A 25,660-nucleotide genomic window follows, 5' to 3' on the forward strand; every position below is an offset into this window, starting at 1 on the left:
ATTGCCTTCTGCTGCTCTTCCGTCAAGTTTCCTCGACACATCCAAGCCTTAAACGCGATTCCTGCGTCGGTTGTACCTCACTGAGCGACAAAGAAGAGCTCTGCTGATCCCGGATGCACAGAAGTCCCTCTTCCGTCCGCAGTTTAGCTCGAGCTTGCGAAGGTCATGTCTCCCGGATCCACGTTCTCAGGTCCGTCGATCCCACATCGTGAGAACGGCCTTCTTGGTCTCACCGCTGCCAACCCGTTTCTTGCGACTCGGGGTATAGCGTTTAGGTTAGGAAGCCACCAGGCACACGGAAGGTTACGTCAGGGAGTAGGAACGAAGGAAAAAGGGTTTATTTTACATATTTTACACTGGCTCCAGATATCGAAGCTCACTCCATGTAGTCGCACAATAAATGTCTGAGCTCACATAAGGACGCGTCACCCCTTCTCACTGCACCAAAGCTGTCCGCATTTAAAACAGCCGTTTTGCTTAGGAGATCGGAGTAGGGAATCTGATGACTATATCTCGGCCAATCATAATGATAGAATCACTCGCAAAATCCCTCCCATGACGTCGCACGCTTCCCCCGGACTACGCCTCCAATGTTGAACTATCGCCCCCGCATACGATGCAAGCACGCGGCAATTTTGGGAACTTGTGGTCGACGCAGTTCCCACGGTAGTCCTCGACGATGGCCCCTTTCATAATTTAGTGAGCTCTCGGTGACGGTCAGATTGCAGCGACCCTTCACGGTTCTTATCGCGTCTACAGAATCCGGTGGTCGTTGTCACCTTGAGGGGAGCTTCTTTGTTGGCCTGTCAACAGTGGACGTCAGGGCTGCGTGGACGTCTGAGCGGGCGCTGTTGAAGGGGGGGGGGGGCGAGGTGCCTCGTGGGAAACACCTAAGGGTGCTTGCCCTTTGCCGTGTTGAGAGGTAACACTCTGTTGGTTGACACTCACACTCACTGACCCAAAACACAGCTTTCAAGCTTACACACCACAGTCCAAATTGTGCTCGTCTCAAGAATGGAACGTGCTTCGAGGGAGACACGCGGGCCAAAATATGTCACTTTTCGGTCACATTACAGTAGGCGAGGCCGTGATGTTGATTGTAAAAAGTTAACTGTATAATATAACACGGATAACGCAACTGATACAGTGGAAATTATTTACACAGACATCTAAAGACCATGACTCAAAAGTTAGTCATGTTAAGGCCCGTCCATGGTTACCGGCACGGCAACTCGCCGCATAGCGTTTGCCTTTCGCGGACCGCCGTGCGATGGCGGTTGTGCTTGCGAACGGAAATATTTCTTTGCCGTAGAGAGGATGGGATCCGGGAACCATTTTTGCGGCAGCCGTACAGCGAATTGTCCAATCAGCGACGAAGGAGTGCTCAGGGTGGTCACTCTAGCACCGACGGCAGCCTCACCGCGGCTGATCGCTTGGCGGCGCCGATATCGTCGCTAGGCCTTCTCAGGCCTCTTCACTTCAAAGCTAAAGCTGACGACGCTTCGGAACGAATCCCCGACGCATACAAGCTGCAATATTTCCTTACCGTTGTTGTCGCTCTTCACAACAATACATAAAGAAGAAAATGCGCTAATATTAGCGGCGACGCCGCCAGCTGCGATGCGAGCACAGCCGAGCTGGTCGTCTGCCGCCGGTAGCCGCGCACTGCAGCCGAGCTCGACAAGTACCTGAGCTCTCGTTCGCGTTTAACGTTTGACAGTGGATATCGTGCTTCATAAAATGTACGATTTGCGCATCACTTTATCTGGCGGAAAATATTTTGCTTGGAGCAGAAGCTCAGCCTGTATTTGCGACGCCGGTGGCGGAGGCGCGCATCTTCGCGGTCGTCGATTGGCCCGTCGTTCGTGCGGCGGGCGGTGCTCACGCCGAACTGCCGTCTACTTTGGACACCTCTCGCGCGGCAGACTTTCGACGGCACTAGAGACCGGTCCGCCGTTACGACATGTTTGCCGCTAGCGTAGGCGTGCCTTTACAGATTTGGTCTTCCTCATTCTTCACTTCACTTTATTACCTTAAAGGCCCCCAGGATTGGGGGTATTACATAAGGGGTGGGTAGCTAATAAAGTATATTATATACACAAGGGAAAGATGTTTAGGTACAAGTTTGCTCGCTGGTAAATATGTTAATTACACAGTTCAAAAACGTGGATGGGCAGGTGATTGCGGCGATGTCGTGTGGAAGGCCGTTCCAGTCCGAGGCTGAACGTAAGAAGAATGATGTGGCGAAAGTGGTAGTGTGCGCACGTGGACGGGCGACTTGAAAGGGATGGCCAATGCGGAGTGAAATGCGTGCAGGAGGACTGATGTAGGGTGGATGATGTAGTGAGCTGTAAAAAAACCTATGAAATAAGTACATAGTAGCGATACGACGCCGACAAGTCAGGGTTGTTAAGCCGGATTCTGCTTTTAACGATGATATACTGACATTATATGAATAGCATGAATGGATGAATCTTGTGGCACGATTCTGTACTGATTCTAGACAGTTTGTTAGATATTTCTGGTTAGGGCTCCAGATGGCAGAGGCATATTCCAGCTTAGAGCGTACGAGTGACTTGTATGCAAGCAATCTTAGGTTTGGTGGCGCTAGACGTAGATGACGTTTTAGGAAACCAAGGCTTCTGTTAGCAGATGATAGCACTCTAGTGACATGCGCGTTCCTGGTTAGATCGTTAGACAACGTTACGCCTAGGTATTTGTAAGACTGTGTTATGCTATCGTGACGTGCGAGATTTTGTAAGGGAACAGGAGAGGATTACGTTTTCGATGAAATGACATGAGTTTGCATTTATCGGGGTTTAGTTCCATGGGCCATTTGTTACACCAGTCCTGGACGCAAGTTAAATCTCTTTGAAGAGTTAGTTGATCAGAGGGGTTACTGATTGTGCGATAGATAACACAGTCATCGGCAAAGATGCGAACGTTACAGGAGACCTGTGTTGGTAGGCCGTTAATATAAATTAAAAATAGAAGGGGACCAAGGACTGACCCTTGCGGGACGCCTGATGTTACTGCAAGAGACCTAGAGGTTCGATTATTAACGTGAACAAATTGGGTACGGTTTGCCAGAAATTCTTTTATCCACTGCAGTATGTTATGATGCAAGTTTAACCAAGAAAGTTTTAGTAGCAAGCGCTCGTGAGGAACCTTGTCGAAGGCTTTCACGAAATCTAGGAAGACTGAGTGAGTTTGAAGTTTAGAATCAAGGGCCATGTGCAGGTCATGGACAGAAATAGCTAATTGCGTTTCACAAGATAGGTTTTTACGGAAGCCGTGTTGAGTAGGATGACAGAAATTAATAGAGACAAGAAAGTTCATTATGCAAGAATAGATTACGTGTTCCATGATTTTGCATGGCACAGTTGTTAAACAGATGGGGCGATAATTAAGGGGCGATTCTTTGTTACCTGATTCGAATACCGGAACGACCTTCCCCACCTTCCAATCGCTGGGTATGCTACCTGTGGAGAGTGATTGTGTGAACAGTAATGATAAGTACACTGAAGAAGCATGACGAATGTTTTTTAAGAGTTTGCTGGTGATTTCGTCAGTACCTGCAGAAGATGACATCTTAATATTTTCAATGATACCGGTGATGCCGTGTGCAGCGAATGTGACTGGTGGCATGAGCGATCTTGGTTGGGAAGTTCGGACAAATGTTGGCATATCAGTTTCGTTTGTGAAGACAGATGAAAATGCAGTGTTAAATATATTTGCACACTCAACGTTGCTCACTTCCTCGCCATGTATGTCGGTAAGTGTGATGATAGGCGCATAATCAGGGTTTAGAACTTGCCAGAACTTTCTGGGATTATTGCTTAGGATCTTCGACAGGTCAGTCTGAAAAAAATGCGTGTTTGGCATTAGAAATGGACCGCAAATACGTTGACTCGGCATCGTAGTATTTATTCCATGCGCATTCGCTTGGGTTTAGTTTTGCTGCACGGAAAAGTCGTTTTTTCTTGTTCTCGAGTGTTTTTAAGGACTTTGTGAACCATGGTTTATTATGATTGGCACGAAATGTAATGGTGGGAATGAATTTGGATGTTAGTTCGGCAAGCTTGTTTTTAAAAGTAAGCCAGTTGTCCTCAATTGATCGGTCGTGAAAACCTCTTTCGAATTCTGGAAAAAAAAGCAAGCAATTGGTTGTTCATTTCATTATAATTGCCTTTGTCGTAAATCTCCACCGACTCCCCATCCCATGGTCCTGCACTCCTTAAAAAGCTACCCCGACATCACTCTCGTCACATTCGTGTAATCTCACTGCGGTGCGCGCAGTGTGCTCAGTATGGGGCTCTAGGGTGACACCGTCCGGACTTCCAATGTCTCGAGGTAATTGCCACGAACCCTTGAGGTTAGCGGGCCTTTTGTCTCACCACTTCGCAAGACACAGACCCCGAAGCAATCACACTTTCACGCTCATTGGGGCATCTGGCCCGCCCGCGGAATGTATCGGCAAGCGTGCGGTCAAGAGACGATGGGCTGACTTCAAAGTAACGACACTGCTTGTCCGAACAAAATAGCGGTAGCACCGCCTCACTTTGCCCGCTTACACGCTATCCGCAAACCACGGCTCCCCCGGGGTACTGGCTATAACTCTCTGCTGTCGGGCTTATTGTCGGGCAGCGGGTCACGCTTGACAACACGTAGCCGCCCGCAAAAACAACGATCCAACTGCACTGACATAGCGCAAACAAACATCGGATACAGTGCAAATTAAGGTGACCCGATTGGTCAGTACCGGACTTAGTGCAAGCGAATACCAGATATAGTGCGCATTAAAGCGGAGCGCGGTGGCAAGTGATGCACGTAAGTACAGACGTCAACTCCATCACGAACATTCGGTCATTGTCATGCTGTCGTAGTCGTTCCGTCATCGTCATTTTATTGCCTTCATGACATTGTGATCATTCTGTCGCTGTCATGTCATCTTGCCGGTGTCCATCGTCATCATGCCATGTCAAGCTGTCATGTGGATATCGTGTCTTCATAACAAAGTCACTGTCATGCCCTGTGGTCGATCCACTGCCCTCATTTTGTCGTAGCGCTCGCACTGTCGTCAACCCATTATCGTCATACCTTTGTCGTCACGTCGCCATTATTCCACTTTCGTCATCCCTTTGTCGTCGCGCCATTACCGACGCGCCACCGTACTCGTACCATTATACTCATTTTAGCGTTGTCATCACATTGTAGTAATACTGTCGTCATCATTCCAGCTCCATCATTCCCTTCGTCCCAGCATCATCGTTATGCCGTCGTCATCATACCATCGGTACCACGTTATTCACGGTACCATAAATCCATGATACCATAAATCCAACATCGGTATCACGTTATCATCCCGCCGTTGTCGTCATACCATCGTCGCCACTACGACCAGCGTCGTCATCCAGTGGTCTACACGCTTCGCATGACAGATAATTTTCAAGAATGGTTTCTATATAAATATTTTTCTTAATTTCGTGGCTAAATTCCTTCCCCTACTGGGATTTCCAGGCTAGAGCTTACGAATAACCTCTGACGTTCCTGACTTTACCAAAATTAATACGCTCCGTCTCGATTTCTCTTATGCAGATGGCAAGCTTTTGTTTCACACATCCGGAACAAATTAAGCACAAATTAAACATGGCCTAGCGAAGGAGAGAAAGACAGCAAGCTACCTCTTATTGTGAGAATATTGAAGAATGTATCGCGCGACTTCTCCAAAAGCAGGATCAACGACGAGAAATGCTCCGCGTGGCGCACCTTGGGAAAGTCGCTTTCGTCAGCGCACCGCGCAGAGGTAAACAGGGTGTCTCCGTTGTCACGGCGCCGCATCCGTTGTTCCTCGGGGCGGCTCTATTTCTGGTCACTGCTCTTTCTTGGGCGCGACTCGTGCTTCTCTATGGAGAGAAAGCGAAAAAAAACTTTTATTTTTACGCCAGCATCCAGCAGGGTGGTTCTCTCGCAGAGCGGCCACGCCAGGGCAGTGGGATTAGCCAAGGTGAAGCACCTAGCTCGCCCTGGCTTTCAGGGGGATGCTTTTTGCGTGCGCCTCAACGAGGATGGCATTTACCGGACCACAGCAGCGATGATGATGTAGTATGAGCTCGGCCCATTCATAAGTGCTGTTTTCATTTTGTTAACGCTGTCCTCGCTTTTTGTTCGGCCTACATTCGAGATAGCTTTGTTCTTCTGTTATTTTTTTCGGATTAGGACTTTCGGGGGTCGGGTTAGAATCGGGGCCGCCCTAGATTTGAGTAAATACGGTATTATGAAGGAGATGTTATAAAGGAGATGAAAGCAAGCTCAGAAACAGCCTCTCCGGCTGCTTCTCATCGTATGTCTTCGGAGTCGCTCTAATATAGCGATGTATCACCCAATTCGTTATTCCGCTGCTCTGCTGCCAGCAGTTCCGTCTCAGGATTCGCCCTTTTGACTGCGTCCTTTGAATGCGCTTCTCTCGCCTTAGCATGTTTATTGGCAACATTCATGAAAGAGTGAACGCGATTGCTAACGCGAACCGGAGTGCATAGCGATGGCTAAACTCTCCTCCCGGAGGACTGAACGCGGGAGAATTCCACTCAGAAGCCACACGCACTGCTGGTCACACACACGGCATGATTTCAATACGTTCACAGGCTGTATCGCTCTGAGTACCAGTTCGAGCCAATAAATTCGATCCTATCTTTTCCCGGTATCTACTCTGCAGCTCTCTGACCCTAGTGTAATAAATAACAATACGAGTGCATTCAATTTTACTTTCTTGTTCGCCATGACGAGACCATCGAGTCTAGAAACAGGCCTCGTGCAAGTCCATCGCCCGCGACGTTCGACCTATCACGCCGAGCAATTCGATGCTTTTTTTTCGATGTTTCCGATAATCATTTTCAAAGTTCCAGCGGCGTGGGTTTTGCCCTCCGTGACGAAAAGCGCCCTTAACTCATTCCCTACCATGAGGAAAATAGGTGTTTGTCGCAGGTTACGCCGGATTTTTTTTTTTTTCTTGAAGGAAAGACTGCACTAAATATTTTATTCAATACATAACAAATGAATGAATAGAATTTATTGATAGGAAAGACAGAGAGGTCGACCTGAGCTAGTGCGCTCTAGTCTGCTACTCTGCACTGGGGAAGAGGGAAGGGGAGTGATAGTATTGGGATGGATGATGATGATAAGAGAAGTGGTGAGTGCTTATGTTTATGAGACAGTTGCCTCGCTAGAGCCGCTCGTCGAGCTTGGTGTCCTGCAGGAACTTTAACAATACTTTTGTTGCACGCATTGAAATTGCAGTGTCAGGCCATGGGCCGAGGATAGCTTCCTCCGACAATAGTTGTCTGCCAACATAAACAAAAATCAGAATGCACGTACTTATCACGCAAGAAAGTTTCATTAACGAGTTGAACGTTAGAAAAAAAGATATAAATTAACAGAATCAAGATTGTGGGATAAGATTGAGCAACGTTTTAAACGCACGCTTGTATCTACTAAGAAAAATACGTAAAAAATTATGAGAGATACAAAATGTATTGCCCTCTAATAGGCACTATGTATGAAAATATCTGAATGTTTCATTGAACAGGTACTCCTGACAAAAAATTAACTGCAAGCACTACAGTTGTGTGTGCCGGGCTGCGGCCACCGATGTTCCGGGATCGTTTGCGCCATCGTCGCTCTCAGAGTCCGACGAAAAGGCAGCATCCTCAGACTCGCTGCTGCTTGATCCATCGATAAAATGAGCCGCAGACGCTGCGGGATCGCGAGATCTGCGATGTTTAGAAGCGCGCGCGCCGCTCCCAGAGGTGGCCTTTCATGCTTTCTACTTTTACGATCGCGAAACTTCAGAGCGCGCTTAAAGATTAACGCCTGGCGGGAATAAATTGAACTGCTTAGCAAGCAAAAAAAAAAATATACTTCTCCTCCTTTACGTGTGATAGTGCAGTGTGCTTGTGAGCAACACGGAAAGTCTCGAAAGCTGCGTTTGAAATGATCGATAGCGGGCTAACGATGCCATACGGGCGCGGTCCGGAAAGTGGTACTAAACTGTCACAGTAAGGGAAGCCGCACTGCAGAGCGGGCACAGGCATCGAGGGTGGAGTACCACCGTGAGAACAAAACTACCCCGCCTGACGTTGCAAGTTCTCAGCATGAAGGTTCGACGTCAGAAGAAGGCTACGATACCATGCGACCAAAAACATCTAATTCTTATGATTATTGCTATTATTATCACAGTGAAACTGTCAAGGGCTAGTTGCCCCAGGATCATGTCCGTGTGTCGACATAAAACTCGAGCCTTCTCCTCCGGCGTCGCCACCTGGGTTCGTGCCGTCGAGCACACGCCGTGACTTGACGCGGCCCTACTAGAGTAAAACTTCATTACGTGCGCCGATGCCGAAGATATTGCAATGCCGGGCGGACTCGCGGCGGAGGTGCAGTTCACCATTACGGGGCGCGCATACATAGCTTCGCTGGTCATCCTTCGTGATTGAGTGAAAGGGCACTGAGTTTTTTTATCATTGTTGCTGCCTTTCAAACTCATAATGAAATCCTGATTTTGGCACGTGAAACCCAAAAGATTCAGTTTCAATACAAACTTAAAACGAAATGTCATAGAAATGAGGGATTGAATTCAATCGCTATAGAATGAATAAATACATTGAATTTAATTTATTTTCACTTTGAAGGCCCGAAGGCATTACGCAAGAAGTACAGGGTATATGTACCAATGTATCTTAATAGACAAGACAAAATTGAGCACTTTGTCGAGTTGTACATTAAGCACCATCCTTGGAACATCGCCGAATTACGACATATTTAAAGTTCCATTATGGCGTCATCTTGAGCCAGAGACGCAGTAGAAGCAATCTGGGCTAATCACAGCTAACAAGATGGCGAAGTTAACAATATGGCGCAATCACGATGTCCAGGATAGCACTCAGCATTAGCTTTAAGAGGGAAAACAAAATTATGGGCTTTACGTGCCATAATCACTTCCTGATTATGAGGCACGCCGTAGTGGAGGACTCCGGAAATTGGACCACCTGGGGTTCTTTAACGTGCACCTAATTCTAGGTACACGGGTGTTTTCGCATTTCGATGGAGGGAAATGCGGCCGCCGTGGCCGGGATTCGCTCCCGCGACTTCGTGCTTAGCAGCCCAGCACCACAGCCACAGCTTTAGAGCATCAAAGACGAAGACAAAATTGACGCAATATGTTGTCGTCGTCTTTGTCTGTGGCACCATGAAAGCTAACATATGCACACACACACACACAAAAAAACGTGATACGCACGCTTTCACCAACGACACGCGTACGGGCTACGGACAAGGGTGTGCGGCAGATGACATCCTGCACATGGTCGTCAGATCGGGCACATCGTCACTGAAGACAGTAAATGTCCAATGCAGCGCATTGTTTGTGGGTTACTGCAGGTAGCATATGAACGAGAAGAAAGGGGGTTAACTGAGGAGCCCGATTTTCATTAATCATATCATAAGAAGCCAACAATGACACCAAAGACAACACAGGGAAAATTGCTTGTACTTGCTAACTGAAAAAGGAATAATAAATTAATTGAATTGAACGTGGATGAAAAACAAGTTGCCACAGGTGGGGAACGATCCCACCTCTTCACATTAGCTCAAGTAGTAGAGCAGTAGAGCTCTGCGTCGGCAAGGTGCTCGGGTCCTCCGACTTCGCAACTTACGAACGCAGTAAGTGTTTTCGCCGATGCGTTTTTTAACTTTCTGATAGTCTCGCATTTAGCAGATTGATTAAAAGCTTTAAGTAGCTGTGAAAATGCTGCTGCGCTCCCCCAGAGGGCCGCAGCAGCCCCAGCCGTCAACTGCGTTCTACTAATCAGATGTTGCTGACGGGTAGCTGTAAGTAGGGTTTTAGTAGCTATAATCAGCTGCAGCTGATTAGTAATAGTTAATTATTTTTGCGGACGCCTTGTATGGCTCATGAGACTATGTTAGCGCGACCACACGACGGTCCAAAATGTCAAGGGTGCCCAAGTGAGCCAATAGAGGTAGTTGACGTAGGTTAAGGCATAGTTAACTAAGACTGAGTGGATTAAGGCAGAGTGAATTAGGCGAAGTTATTTAAGGCACAGTTAATCGAAACGGAGTTAAGGCACTCGAACCCACGACCATTGGTGGAAGTTGAAACCGCGACCGTTGGTGTTAATCAGGGCGAAGATAATTAAGGCCCAGTCTTAAAGTTATAGTTAAGGCACTCAACCCACGGTCTTTAGTGGGAGCCGGGCACACGGCCTTTGGAGTTAATTAAGAGGAACCTTTAGGCTCGTGTGCTCCTATCAAATACATGTAAAGGGAGAATTCGTTTTTCTTGGCAACAACTGCACCAAACTTAACGGGGTTTGCTGCAGTTAAAAGAAAAACTTAAAATCTAGTGACTGTTCGTTTCGAATTATATATTTAGGTCGTCAATTTTTTATAAGAAATGGCAAAATCGCGAATTTTCAGAAAACGAAACTATCAAGCTTACAACTCCGCAATTTAGCAAGAGAAAATGATATCGCAATTTTGTGAATTGTATCTGATAGCACATCTAAAGAGGACAAAATTGATATTATTACGATATCATTGAGCGATGCTCAAGAGACGAGCCGCAGCGTGAACGACGAAGAAGTTGGTCGGTGCCCTTGGCACGAGCCAGCGTCAGCCTGGCTGCCTGGCTCCAGTGTAAATAGCGTGTAAATGGCATCTTTCGTCTTTGTGTTTCCACACGTAACATTTCTGGTGGAGGTCAGCGATCCCCGTCCTCACCATGGAACTCCGAAGTGGTCGGCACAACGTGCTTGTCACCATGCTTCCCGGTGACGAGCCCGCCTCTACAACGGCTTCGGCTTGTCCGACTGCTCCAATCGTCACGGTTGCCCCACATCGTGACCCAGGTGTGTTCTCTGGCCTGGAGGGACAGGATGTCGACGACTGGATCAAGCTATATGAACATGCCAGCGCTAATAACAGGTGAGACCCAACGACTATGCTCGCCAATGTCACCTTTTATCTCGGCGGCACCCCACGCATGTGGCACCAAACGCATGATGACGAAATAACCAGTTGGGACAGTTTCAAAGAAAAGCTACGGGAACTGTTCGCCGACCCCATTGGGCGCAAGGCTGCCGCGAGAAAGGCTCTTGCGTCTCGTGTTCAGTCACCTACAGAGCCATACGTTTCCTACATCCTCGACGTTTTGGCTCTATGCCGTAAAGCTGACGATCATATGCCCGAAGCAGATGAAGTGGCACATGTGCTAAAAGGCATCGCCGACGACGCTTTCAATTTACTTGTTTTCGGCAATGTCTCGACTATGGACGCCATTATAAAAGAATGCCGTCGCCTTGAACAGGCTAAGAGCCGCCGTATCTCACACCACATTGCGCGGCTACCCAACACTGCTGCTACATGGACATGTGAGGGTCGACCGCGTCAGACCACCAGCCGTGACGACGTCCCCCGTATTGTTCGCCGCGAACTCGAGGCCGCCTGTTCGCCAGCCTTCTCCACGACGCCTCCCGATCCGCCAGCAACCACCACTGCGATGATTCAGGCCGTCGTCAGACAGGAATTTCAAAACATGGGTCTGAACACCGTGTGTTCCACGTCTCGACCCAGCGTTCCCCAGTTATTTAGCGGCCATCCTCGTCCCCTCCTCGTGGAGGGCCGCTCCGTGGACGAGGAGCCGCCCTCCTCGTCCACGGGCCACCAGTCTCGTTCGCCTCAACCCCGCCGTTTTCTTCGCCGCCTATTGCCTCCCGAACCCAGCCGGAAAACTAGGCACTGCAGCTTCTGGAGGTGAAGCTGCGATATCGAACCGGCCCTCAAATCCTTTGCTCACGTTACCTACTAACTGAAACCTTCTTGACGTTGACGTTGACGGCTATCCTGTCACGGCACTCATCGATACAGGAGCACATCTTTCTATTATGACTGCCGCCTTCCGACGACGACTCAAAAAGCTCCTCACCCCAGCATCGGCACGCGTCGTCCGCGTTGCGAATGGCGGTACTGTGCCTATTATCGGCATGTGTACGGCACGAGTCAGCATTGCCGGCCGCCCTGTCCTCGTCACCGTGATTGCTCATTGCCCCCACGACCTAATTCTCGGCCTCGACTTTCTCTCCGCGCATTCTGCCCTTATTGACTGTTCTGCCAGTACCCTTCTCGCCTTGAGTTGCCGATTCTCGCTGAACCTTCTGACGCACCCCAGTGCCGCCTACGCCCCACCGGCTTTATTCGCCTGCCGCGAAAATCAATAGCCTATATTGAACTCTAGTCTTCCCCACCAGTCCCTGATGGCGAGTACCTCGTCACTCCTCTGCCCGACATTCCACTACAGTATAACGTTACCGTGCCTCACAGTATACTTACTATTACTGCGAACCGCACTCGTATACCTATCTTTAACTTTGGATTGACAAAGCAAATTCTACCGCAAGGTATTCGCCTTGCCAACGTTGATTGTCTCGGCGACCATCACGTGGCAGTGTTATCAACCGATGCTTCTTGCGAGCTTAGCAGGCCCATCGTGCCAGCCTCGGCCGCCGAACCCAAGATACAGAAAATGGTTGCGACGGACCTGTCTTCTGCGCAGGCTGAAGACCTTTACCAAGTGTTATCGTCCTACAGAGATATTTTCGACTTCGACGATCGCCCTTTAGGCCAGACGCACGCGGTCCAGCATCGGATTCTTACTGGCGATGCTACTCCTATTCACCGACGACCGTATCGAGTTTCTGCGTCGGAACGCCGAGTAATTCAAGATGAAGTGAACAATATGCTCGATAAAAACATCATTGAGCCTTCATGGAGTCCCTGGGCGTCACCTGTGGTGTTGGTTAAGAAGAAGGACGGCACGTGGCGCTTCTGTGTAGACTACTGTCACCTGAACAGCATTACAAAAAAGGACGTCTACCCGCTCCCACGTATAGACGACGCCCTTGACTGCCTCTACGGTTCCAGCTATTTCTCTTCTATCGATCTTCGTTCTGGAAACTGGCAGATTGCTGTTGACGATATGGACAGAGAAAAAACCGCGTTCATCACACCTGATGACCTATACCAATTTAAAGTAATGCCGTGTAGATTATGCAACGCCCCTGCCACCTTTGAGCGTATGATGGACTCCTTGCTCCGTGGTTTCAAACGGTCCACATGTCTCTGCTACCTCGACGACGTCATCGTCTTCTCGCCCACGTTCGACACTCACCTTGAGCGCCTAACAGCTATACCTGATGTATTTCTAAAGGCGAAGCTGCAACTTAACTCGTCGAAATGTCGTTTCGGGCACCCCCAAATTACTGTTCTGGGCCACCTCGTTACGCTTCCGGAGTACAGCCTGATCCCGACAAAACTCGCGCTGTCCGAGATTTTCCGGTTCCGAAGACAGCCGCCGACGTTCGAAGTTTTGTAGGGCTGTGCTCGTACTTTGGTCGTTTTGTTCCAGATTTTGCGACAATTGCTAGGCCTCTAACTAATCTTTTGAAGAAAGGCATACAATTCTCGTGGGGTACTGCAGAAGCCGCCGCCTTCTCTCGTCTCGTCACTCTTCTAACGTCACCACCCATTCTCGCCCACTTCGACCCTGATGCCCCTGCTGAATTACGTACAGATGCCAGCGGTCATGGCGTAGGTGCCGACTTAGCCCAGCGTCAGCGTGGCAAGGATCGCGTTATTGCTTATGCGAGCCGCCTCCTAGCATTATCGGAGCGCAACTATTCCATTACGGAACGCGAATGCCTCGCTGTTGTCTGGGCGGTTGCGAAGTTCCGTCCTTTCCTTTACGGTCGGTACCTTACCTTACGGTTCTTGCGTACTCTCTGTATCCCAGCTGCTTCATTTCGCCGACGAGCAACGCCGTGACGCCTACATCAGAGCACTCACCGACCGTTTTGAACACTCTCCAGCTGATGCTGCTCTACGCCTCTTCGTCCTCCGCGACGGTACTCTGTACCGTCGTAACCTTCATCCGGACGGCTCTGAGTTCCTGCTTGTAGTACCTAAACAACTCCGCTCCACCGTTCTAGGAGAGCTTACGACGCACCAACGGCAGGACACCTCGGCGTATCTCGAACCTATGACCGCGTACGTCGCCGTTTTTTCTGGCCGGGCCTTGCCCGTTCCGTACAACGTTACGTCGCCGCTTGTGAACTCTGCCAACGACGCAAGAAGCCTTCCCAGCTCCCCGCTCGTTACCTGCAGCCGCTCGACATCCCTGCCGAGCCCTTCTATCGTGTCTGCTTGGACCTTCTCGGCCCATCTCCGGAATCTACATCAGGAAACAAGTGGGTTGCAGTCGCGGCGGACTACGCGACCCGCTACGCCATAACCCGTGCTCTTCCGACCAGTTGTGCAACTGATCTTGCGGACTTGCTCCTACATGATATCATTTTGATGCATGGTGCTCCGCGTCAATTGCTTACAGACCGCGGCCGCACCTTTTTGGCCAAAGTCATTGACGACATCATGCGTGCCTGCTCAATACAGCATAAATTTACCACCTCCTACCACCCCCAAGCGAACGGCCTCACTGAGCGTTTGAACCGCACCCTTACAGACATGCTATCAAAATACGTTTCAGACGACCACCGTGACTGGGACCTGGCTCTACCTCTTACATTACCTTCCTATACAACTCTTCCCGTCTCGAAACTGCTGGCTTTTCCCCGTTTTACCTCTTGTATGGCCGCGAACCGACGCTACCACTGGACACTGTGCTTGCGTCCGCCACAGCTTGAACTAGCGATTATGCACGTGATGCAATCGCCGATGCTGACCATGCTCGCCAACTTGCGCGCGCTCGTCTACAAGTGTGTCAAGACAAGCAGAAACAACACTACGACCTCCGTCACCCTGATGTCCATTTTGTGCCCGGCGCCTTCGTGTTGCTTTGGTCACCATCGCGGAAAGTCGGCCTTTGGGAAAAACTGCTTTCCTGTTACACAGGCCCATATCGCGTGATACGCAAAGTGACCGATGTCACCATGAAATCGTTCTACCCACGCCCACTACGTCCTCCGCTGTGACAACCAGTGACATTGTCCACGTTTCCCGACTCAAGCCGTACAACTCTCCACGCACCTTGGATATTTAACAGCACCGTGACGGTGCTTTTGTCGTCGGGGAGGGGGGGTAATATTACGATATCATTGAGCGATGCTCAAGAGACGAGCCGCCGCGTGAACGACGAAGAAGTTTGTCGTTGGCCTTGGCACGAGCGAGTGTCAGCCTGGCTGCCTGGCTCCAGTGTAAATAGCGTGTAAATAGCATCTTTCGTCTGTGTCTTTCCACACGTAACACTATGTTGCACATGAACCTGAAAAAATGTATTAATATGTCATCACAACTTTTGCAGAACCCTCGTAAACAGCTTAGCAAATTGACGTAAGCTGTAAAATGACTTATCAAATTTATTCGCTTTGATTGATCTAATGAATTCCGCTTAAAGAACCGCCATATCTGTTCTTGATGCAGAGCTATTAGTTTGTAAACTGCGTGCTTCTATCTTTTTGCAAACTTCTGAATTTTTGAAAATCTTTTTAGCGAAATTCAAGCCCTAAATCAAAATTCCGCTTCTAACAGTCACTAGAATTTAACTTTCTCTCTCAAATGCAACAAATGTCATTCAAATCGGACCAGGGGTTATTCCAGAAAGACCTTTTTGCGTTTTACATGTATTTGAATAGGCCGCGTAGGAGTTGGGCCCGAGCTAAAGCTTCCTCTTAAGCTAACTAAGGTAGAGTGAATCGACGCAGAGGATTAGTTACGATAGAGTTCACTACGACACTCGAAACCACGACCATTGGTAGGAGTCGAACCCACTAACTGTTGTGGTAATTAAGGTGAAGTTAGTTAATGTAGACTTAAGGCACTCGAACCCACGATCCTTGGTGGGAGTCGAATCCTCGACCTCTGGTGTTGGCAATGCTATTTTCCCCATTTTGCGGCGTTGATCACCGGCTGCACACTTTTTTTTACTTTTTTTTTCCTCGTCGAGCATCTTCACGAATTGTGGAATAGTAGTTGCGATGAATCCGCTCTGCAGTTGCGTATCTTAGAGTACTGCACGGGTCGGTTTTTCTGGGCCAAGGACGGCCCAAGCCCTAAAGTGCCACGTGATGGTCTGCCCTAGCCCGGCCAAATGGTTTCAAATCTGGCCGTATCCGACCTGGACCCCAAAGATTTGGGCGCGGCCCGAACCACACAGGCCCGGCTCGGCTCGTTAGCCCCTGAGCTTAAATGAAGCAGGGCCCAGTTTTCCATTATTGTGAAGACACCAGTCGCGCAGAAATTCTTTGCTAGAGACATACTTGACAGCGTCAGGTTTTTCACTGCAGTTGTTGGTGACAAATGAACAGGTGAAAGAGAGAGAGAACGGGAAAAAAGAAGCATCTCTTCAATATGCTCATGCGTTACTTTGATGATATGTGTGAACGTTCACTCTATGCGGTCAAATTGTTGTACGGCGATAGGTGAAGCTATAGGTGGTTATAGTTTTGTACCGGCCTCTAGGCATTTCATCTCACTTTGGAATATCGAAAAACCATTGCTACGTGCAACGCTAGAATTCGAGCGAATAACATTGGCAGGAATGTAAATTTACAAACTCTGGTTTATTGGTTTTCGGAATTGCGTAAAACACTGCTTCGAGCGCCATTATTCATAAACAGGTGACAAGCAAGGGTAGCACTCATGCATCACCTTATTGTCACATGGAACAAGGAATTATTATTGCTTTAATTTGGCCTCATATTGTCCACGGCAATTTTTCTATCAATGATTTAAGCATCCGTGTTTTGCAATAAGAGCGAACTTAAGCTGTTTACTTTTATTTTAACATGCTGGGGACGTTAACCACATTGCGTGTACACCGTCGACAACGTAGTGTCTTCTTCTTTCTCCATCAAGTTAAAAATTCGTACTTCGTTCGTGCTAATTCTCAGCGAACCCACGTATAGTGCAAGAAAAAACGAATACAAGGCCATGAATAGCGAGAACGAGGCTACTGAACCAGTCAAATATTCGTTCAAATGAAAAATGCATTGAGGGATCAAATTTTTATGAGTTTTGTTTTATTTTCTCCAGCAATTTCACCAACGTTGAAAGAATATGCACCATCCGCACAGGTTTCAATTATCCATCTAAGGACACTTGAAAATTTGAAATGAGTAATGTTGGACTAGTTATGCGATAAAGTGCGGCATATTTATCAACTCGCTTGAACAAAGAACAAGTAGATTAAATGGAAACTTGTAGCCAGTTGCACTACGCCTTCACACGCAACATAAGTTGTAAATGCGCACTGCAAGATTTATTTACTGCTACATTATCGGTTCTCTAAGAAAGTGCTTTAAATGTGGTGATTTTTTTATTTTAAGTTAATATGATTACAGGCAAGGCAATGCGAGGCGGAAAATCAGTCACGGCTGTATGAAGCCTAAATATGTTTTTTCTTTAGAGACAAAAGTTTGTCCATCGACTACTTTAAAGAGGTCTCCAGCTTTTGAAGAATGCAACCGCAGCAGCTGCACTAAAACTTCTTTCATTGCATGTGTTTGTGGCTACTGTGTGAAGAATACGTTTCGCAGCTGAAGACAGCCTAGGGAATCCTTTTCCCAGAGCCTTCCACTATCTACGCGAGTGTTTCTTCCTTTCAACGCAACCGAAACGCGAAAAAGTGTCTAGCTCATTGTCATCTTGTTCTGTCTCTGGCAAGCCTTGCCACTCCCAAAATTTGTCTTTCAGCCGTAATGAAAATGTGCGACAAAGCGGATAGGAAAAATGAGACGGGGCGGAACGGGATCTCATACCGGCCATAACACAAAAGATTATTCTAGGCATTACTTGCTTCCCAGCATTTAGCTATAAAGACTTTTCACAGCACCATACTCGTGGGCGCCGCCATATTCGTGAGCTAGACATCGAGCGCCTTCTGATCGGCGTTCTCTCGCTTGTGTATACAGTGGCCGCGGCGGCCGCAAGCGCGGGTCTGACAACTGCTATTTCGGCCAGCACAGTGAGCAAGGAGTGGGTAGACGACACAAGACTTTGCCAAAGCTGCAGAGGTAGCGTAGATACAAGTTGCTTTTGCCCGTTCTGTAATAAATCTGGGGTATAACGTGCCAAAACGACGATCTGATTAAGAGGTACACCGCAGTGGGGGACTCCGGATAAATTTTGACAATCCGGGGTTCTTCGACACGCCCCAAATGCATCGTACGTTTTTGCATTTCATCCACATAAAAATGTGGCCGCCGCGGCCGGGATTCGATGCCGCACCTTCTCGCTTATTAGCGCAACGCCACTGCGCCACCACGACAGGTGTCCTGCAAAGGTTCGAAGCGCTGTGCGCACTTTGAAACGAGCTGCTGTTAACTAGCGGATCACTGGATACGAGAGCACAACGTAGTCAGTCCGCTCTGTCATCTGCCATTTCTGAAGAATACCTAGGCGGGCAGCGTGCGGGACTCGCATCACGTGACCAGTAGGCCCACGGTCCGGTCCGGTCCGTCAACACTAAGGAATAATTCGGGAGCATGTGCGGTAGATTCGGACGTGTCTGCGGTGCTGAGGCGCCACTATAGTTTTTCACGCTGAGCGAGGCGTTTTCGGTGAAAAAGTGACCAACTTCGTGTGCCCCATACTTGACCATGGCACGGAAATGGCTGCAAACAGCATTTCTTGCAAACACCATGGAAAGCTTCGCTTAAGCGAACTAGCATTGCATGGGATCCGCAAAATTTTGCATATTCATATGCGTCTCCCCAATAAAAAAAAAGCACTAATGTATGTTCTTTTCCCATCCAAATTTTGTTAGCAAGAACCACATTCTGTAACTTACGCTTTCAAATAGGCATTCGAGGCTTGGGCATAGGGGTGAATTCTAGGTGCAGAAAAAGGAAGTTTCAGACGGTGCCGCCTTCATTCATCATCATCATCAGCCTGATTACGCCCACTGCAGGGCAAAGGCCTCTCCCATACTTCTCTAACAACCCGGTCATGTACTAATTGTGGCCATGTTGTCCCTGCAAACGTCTTGATGTCATGCGCCCACCTACCTTTCTGCCGCCCCCTGCTACGCTTCCCTTCCCTTGGAATCCAGTCCATAACCCTTAATGACCATCGGTTATTTTCCCTCCTCATTACGTGTCTTGCCCATGCCCCCCTCCCCCCATTCCTTTTTCTTGATTTCAACTAAGACATCATTAACTCGCGTTTGTTCCCTTCCCCAATCTGCTCTTTTCTCACCCCTAACGTTACACCCATAATTCTTCTTTCCATAGCTCGTTGCGTCGTCCTCAATTTCAGCAGAACCCTTTTCGTAAGCCTCCAGGTTTCTGCCCCATACGTGAGTACTGGTAACACACAGCTGTTATACACTTTTCTCTTGAGGGATAGTGCCAACCTGCTGTTCATGATTTGAGAATGCCTGCCAAACGCACCCCAGCCCACTCTTATTCTTCTGGTTATTTCAGTCTCATGATCCGGATCAATGGCCACTACCTGCCCTAAGTAGATGTATTCCCTTACCACTTCCAGTGCCTCGCTACCTATGGTAAACTGTTGTTCTCTTCCGAAACTGTTAAACATTACTTTAGTTTTCTGCAGATTAATTTTTCAGACCCACCCTTCTGCTTTGCCTCTCCAGGTCAGTGAGCATACATTGCAATTGGTCTCCTGAGTTACTAAGCAAGGCAATATCATCAGCGAATCGCAAGTTGCTAAGGAATTCTCCATCAACTTTTATCCACAATTCTTCCCACTCCAGGTCTCTGAATACCTCCTGTAAACATGCTGTGAATAGCATTGGAGAGATCGTATCTCCCTGTCTGACGCCTTTCTTTATTGGGATTTTGTTGCTTTCTTTATGGAGGACTACGGTGGCTGTGGAGCTGCTATAGATATCTTCCAGTATTTTTACATATGGCTAATCTACACCCTGATTCCGTAATGCCTTCATGACTGCTGAGGTTTCGACTGAATCAAACGCTTTTCCCTAATCAATGAAGGCTATATATACGGGTCGGTTATATTCCGCACATTTCTCTATCAAATGATTGATAGTGTGAATATGGTCTATTGTTGAGTTGCCTTTACGGAATCCTGCCTGGTCCTTTGGTTGACAGAAGTCTAAGGTATTCCTGATTCTATTTGCGATTACCTTAGTAAATACCTTGTAGGCAACGGACAGTAAGCCGATCGGTCTATAATTTTTCAAGTCCTTGGCGTCCCCTTTCTTATGGATTAGGATTATGTTAGCATTCTTCCAAGATTCCGGCACGTTCGAGGTCATGAGGCATTGTGTATACAGGGTGGCCAGTCTTTCTAGGACAATGTTCCCACCATCCTTCAACAAATCTGCTGTTACCTGATCCTCCCCAGCTGCCTTCCCCCTTTGCATAGCTCCCAAGGCGTTCTTTCCTTCTTCCGGCGTTACTTGTGGGATTTCAAGTTCCTCTAGACTATTCTCTCTCACATTATCGTCGTGGGTGTTACTGGTACTGTATAAATGTCTATAGAACTCCTCAGCCACTTGAACTATATCTCATCCATATTAGTAACGATATTGCCGGCTTTGTCTCTAAACCCATACATCTGATTCTTGCCTATTCCTAGTTTCTTCTTCACTGCTTGTAGGCTTCCTCCGTTCCTGAGAGCATGTTCAATTCTATCCAAATTATAGTTCCTTATGTCAACTGTCTTACGCTTGTTGATTAACTTAGAAAGTTCTGCAAGTTCTATTCTAGCTGGAGGGTTAGAGGCTTTCATACATTGGCGTTTCTTGATCAGATCTTTCGTCTCCTGCGATAGCTTCTTGGTAGCTTCTGATAGCTTCTGTCTAACGGCGTTACCACCGCCTTCTATTGCGCACTCCTTAATGATGCCCATAAGATTGTCGTTCATTGCTTCAACACTAAGGTCCTCTTCCTGAGTTAAAGCCGAATACCTGTTCTGTAGCTTGATCCGGAATTCCTCTAGTTTCCCTCTTACCGCTAACTCATTGATTGGCTTCTTATGTACCAGTTTCTTCCGTGCCCTCCTCTAGTCTAGGTTAATTCGAGTTCTTACCATCCTATGGTCACTGCAGCGCACCTTGCCGAGCACGTCTACATCTTGTATGATGCCAGGGTTAGTGCAGAGTATGAAGTCTATTTCATTTCTAGTCTCGCCGTTCGGGCTCCTCCACGTCCACTTTCGGCTAACCCGCTTGCGGAAAAAGGTATTCATTATCCGCATATTATTCTGTTCTGCAAACTCTACTAATAACTCTCCCCTGCTATTCCTAGAGCCTATGCCATATTCCCCCACTGACTTGCCTCCAGCCTGCTTCTTGCCTACCCTGGCATTGAAGTCGCCCATCAGTATAGTGTATTTTGTTCTGACTTTACCCATCGCCGATTCCACGTCTTCATAAAAGCTTTCGACTTCTTGGTCATCATGACTGGATGTAAGGGCGTAGACTTGTACTACCTTCAATTTGTACCTCTAATTAAGTTTCACAACAAGACCTGCCACCCTCTCGTTAATGCTATAGAATTCCTGTATGTTACCAGCTATATCCTTATTAATCAGGAATCCGACTCCTAGTTCTCGTCTCTCCGCTAAGCCCCGGTAGCACAGTATGTGCCCGCTTTTTAGCACTGTATATGTTTCTTTTGTCTTCCTAACCTCAATGAGCCCTGTTATATCCCATTTACTACCCTCTGATTCCTCCAATAAGACTGCTAGACTCGCCTCACTATATAACGTTCTAACGTTAAACGTTCCCAGGTGCAGATTTAGTTGTCGGTTCATTACCGACCACTAAATATTACGACCGTAGAAGGGCGTAACCGATGTAGTAAACAATTTTCTTCACCATCTAATGCTATTTATTGATAAATGAAGCTTATCTGAACAAAACAATTACGAATGAATGCGTCAAGTTTACGACTTATAAACTTCACAAAATGGCTCAACATGGGTTCTCCGTCGAATGCTTTTTTCGAGGATTTCAATTCCAAACACAGCATAAACTTCCCGTCGCTGTCTGCTCTAGGTGTTCCAGGAATTTTTATAATATTTAGTACAATTATCGCTCCCGGCAGCGCCAAGAGATTTGGGCGACGTTTGGAAATTTGTTTATGGCAGCGATACGGTGATGCATTAGCCGAACCAGAGTGCACTGTCTCGAACCCTTTTGCAGCGCATTTTGGCGGTGCTTATGAAAACAAGCAGGTTCGAGAAGCAAGCCGTGATGAAAAAAAAAAAAAAACGGAACGCGCTGCTGCGTCAGATACGAAAGCTGCAAGACAGCGCGTAACAAGGTTGCAGCCCAGCGACACGAGCCGAAGCAGCAGACGCTCGACAGGCGCCAGCGCATCCATCTGGAGTCGACGCCTCCCGCCGAAGGGCGTTTTCTCTCCGGGAGGGAGAAAACAGACGCGCAGGAAACACGGTCAGAGGAGGCGCGATCAAAATCTGCTTAGGCTCGCTCCACAGCTGCGTCGACAGCCGGAACGTTTTGTCGGCGATCACTTGCCCTCACTGCAGATGCTCGCTTTCTACTTGTACGGCACGCGTCTCCCGTGAGGACCCACTGGCGATGCCCAAAACATCGGCCAAGAGGATCTGGCGCGGAAATAGCATGGTACGTATAGACGGTGCGTCACTCTTCCGTTTCCGCTGCCCTCTTCTGCTGCCGTATCGTTTCTCGCCTGACGTACGGCTTCAAGAAAAGTCAGAAGGACGCGCGTCTCGAACAGAGCAACTGAATGGACCTCTGCAATGTTGAGCGTGACACACCCCGCTCTGCAATGTTTACCATTGTGTCCCATGAAGCGCATCCCGTGTAACCGATAACACAAGCCATGCTGAGACCATCACTGGGCACGAAAATGCTGTTTCTAATTTGACTGCTATCGAGACACTGCTACATCGATCGAGCGCACAGACTGCACGGTACCACTCGTATGACCATATTTCAACTGTCCATCACTCGTCTCCATTGGATCAGAAAGAAATGCCAAGCCCACTCGCACTACGCTGGCGTTACAGGATCCTCGAAAGTGTGAGCATGCGACCGCGTGTATACTAAGTCTGTGCTCGTGGGCTGCGAAACGAGCAAACATCAGTGCACGCCTAAAACCCGTTTGCCGCTTGTGCTCTTAGGCTTGTGTGACAAGGTTCAGACTACGATATAACTAAGTGCAATCACAGCAAACACATATGACGCTGTTAATATATATAACTAAATCGCAACGCATAATAGGAATGATAGCCTGCTCCCCATTTGCAATACTCAACAATTACGTTGATGTAAAATGAGGTTGTCTTCAAGAAATACACGTTGTTCCGAGAAGAAACGTCCTACGCGTGATTAAAAGCAAATTAGGCAGGCGCGTCATGCTGGCTGTTTGGAGCACTGCTTGAACACACAAGAGAAGAGCGAAAAGACCTCACAGTCGGCTTCCAACGGAGGCACAGAAACTGGAGATAATAATCGTATTTTTTCTTCGTTTTCCTTTTGTTTTTATAAACCACGTCTGCATGAGAGCTAATTCGCACTGCCAAGCCGCCTTTTCTTGCTTCACGCAGAACAATCTGCCTCTTTATTTTACATTTATTTGTTTATTCTGGTTGTGAAAGGTTTTCCAGTCCAAAAAAGCTAAACAACATACGCAACCTTTGGCCGCCGACAGAAAAAACTGCGTGATACAGAGGATACGTGTGGTTGAGGATCAAAAACTTGTAAAATTGTCGACACTAACTTTCTACATTCTGTTATCCTCGTAATTCTGCTGTAAACGTTTTCAAAGATCTTTCTTTCGGGCAAACAGCTCCCACGTTATTTTAAAACTGCGAACAAAGCAAGAGGCCTACCAGCTGTTGCATATAGTTCAGGAGCTCGCTACTATTTGAGTTTGTGAACGTGGAATATGTACAGCTTTTGTGAAGCAAAGGATCATCATTTCCCTGTGATGTGTTTCCAGCAGCAGTGCTCAGACAGGGTGCAGTGTAACGTTACTAGGGTGAGCTTTCCAACTGATATAAAGGCATGTTTGTTTCATTCTTGACTGGTATTAAGAATCCTTGATTTTGAGAGCAGCCATCTGAGTACCACTGCTAAAGTTTTTACACTTATTTCGTGTATGAAGGACGCGACGAATGCACATAAATTTCCCCGGAGACACTCCCCAGAGCCGCTCGCTCTGATTCGGAATTCTGATGTAAAAATGCGCGCTTGCGATATACAAGCAAACCGAATTCAGCTTGCCGGTTGGTATAGTCCTTTTTGCTGATCTTTATCTCCTTCTGATATCGTCGCAACACAAATAATATCGCAAGCTTTCCGTATTTATGTCAACGCTGTTGCTAGTGCATTATTCGAGTATAGAATGAGCAAATTTGAAAGTGAAGAGTGCTTGTCTTGGGATGGACAAGACTCATCGAAAGAGAAAGGAAGCCGACTGCTCGAAATTTTTAGAATTCGCAATGATATCCAGCTGCATTTTGATTAGGCGAAGAGGATAGAAAATTTCCGCGTGGAAGCCTTACAAAGGTAATCCTATCAGCCAAGGTTGTACGGAAGGCATAGCCACCGCAGACAGATTGCTCCATCTATACAGCCTAGACCTCGTGAAAACTTCCGCGTTTGAGCGACCAGTGATTACATAATGTAAAACCAGCTGTAAAAAAACTACGTAAAAGTAGCTTTTGAAATGTTATGTGCCACGCCGAAAACAGGCTAATAATAGGAAGAATAAAAGCCCTGGAGATCACACAAATGTCATTCTTTGTACGAAAAAGTGTTAACCCTTAACACTCGAAGGGTCGAAGCGCTGATTGGGAACTCATGGAAACCATTTCTTTGTAGGGGGTTGCACTGTGATTTTCAATAGAGAGACAGCGAGATAAAAATAATTTATTTGAAGAAAGGCAGAGAGGTCCAGCCTGAGCTAGCGTACTCTAGACTTATACCATTCACAGCAGGAGGGGGGAACGGGGGTTGACGGTGACATAGGAGGAGGATGCGCAACGATAAAGTTCAGCATTGTCATGGTCAAAGTCAAAGCCATCGCCAAAGTCCAAAAACGTCATTCAGAAGTGTCATCCGCTATCTAGAGCATGGCTGAGTCGCGAATCGATTCGAAACTTTGCAAAAACGTGCAACGAAGAAGCCTGTGTGTGGTCTTCTCCTGCGTGAGCAGCGCAGGTGCCAAAAAAGGTCTTTACGTGAAGAGCAGCGATAAGCGGCTCGGCGAGGACACGCAAGGCGCTTTTAGTGGCCGTAGTCTGAGAGGGAGCGAGAATCATGCGCATTGATTCTACAGCAGGTGCTTCGTTATTTTTTTTCAACGTTTTCCTTATCTTAGAATAGAAACTTGGGCGAGTTGGTGGTGATTCATGTTTCGGAGATTAACAGCGCAAAACAGACAAGGACGAAGGAAAAGAACACGACACTGGCGCTGACTCGAATTCCTTATCATTCTCTTCGGCTCCTTGCATGCCTATAGGTTCGTCGGCTTTACTATCCCTAACGTCCCCTCCTTGATGTAGAGGACCACTACGGCATAGCGTCGTGCCCGTGAGTCTTCTCCTCATCATCAGCCTCATGTCCGCTTCAGAACGAATGGCTCTCCCTGCGATC

Source organism: Dermacentor variabilis, chromosome 5 (genome assembly GCF_050947875.1).
Source record: "Dermacentor variabilis isolate Ectoservices chromosome 5, ASM5094787v1, whole genome shotgun sequence".
In the NCBI taxonomy this organism is placed as follows: Eukaryota; Metazoa; Arthropoda; class Arachnida; order Ixodida; family Ixodidae; genus Dermacentor; species Dermacentor variabilis.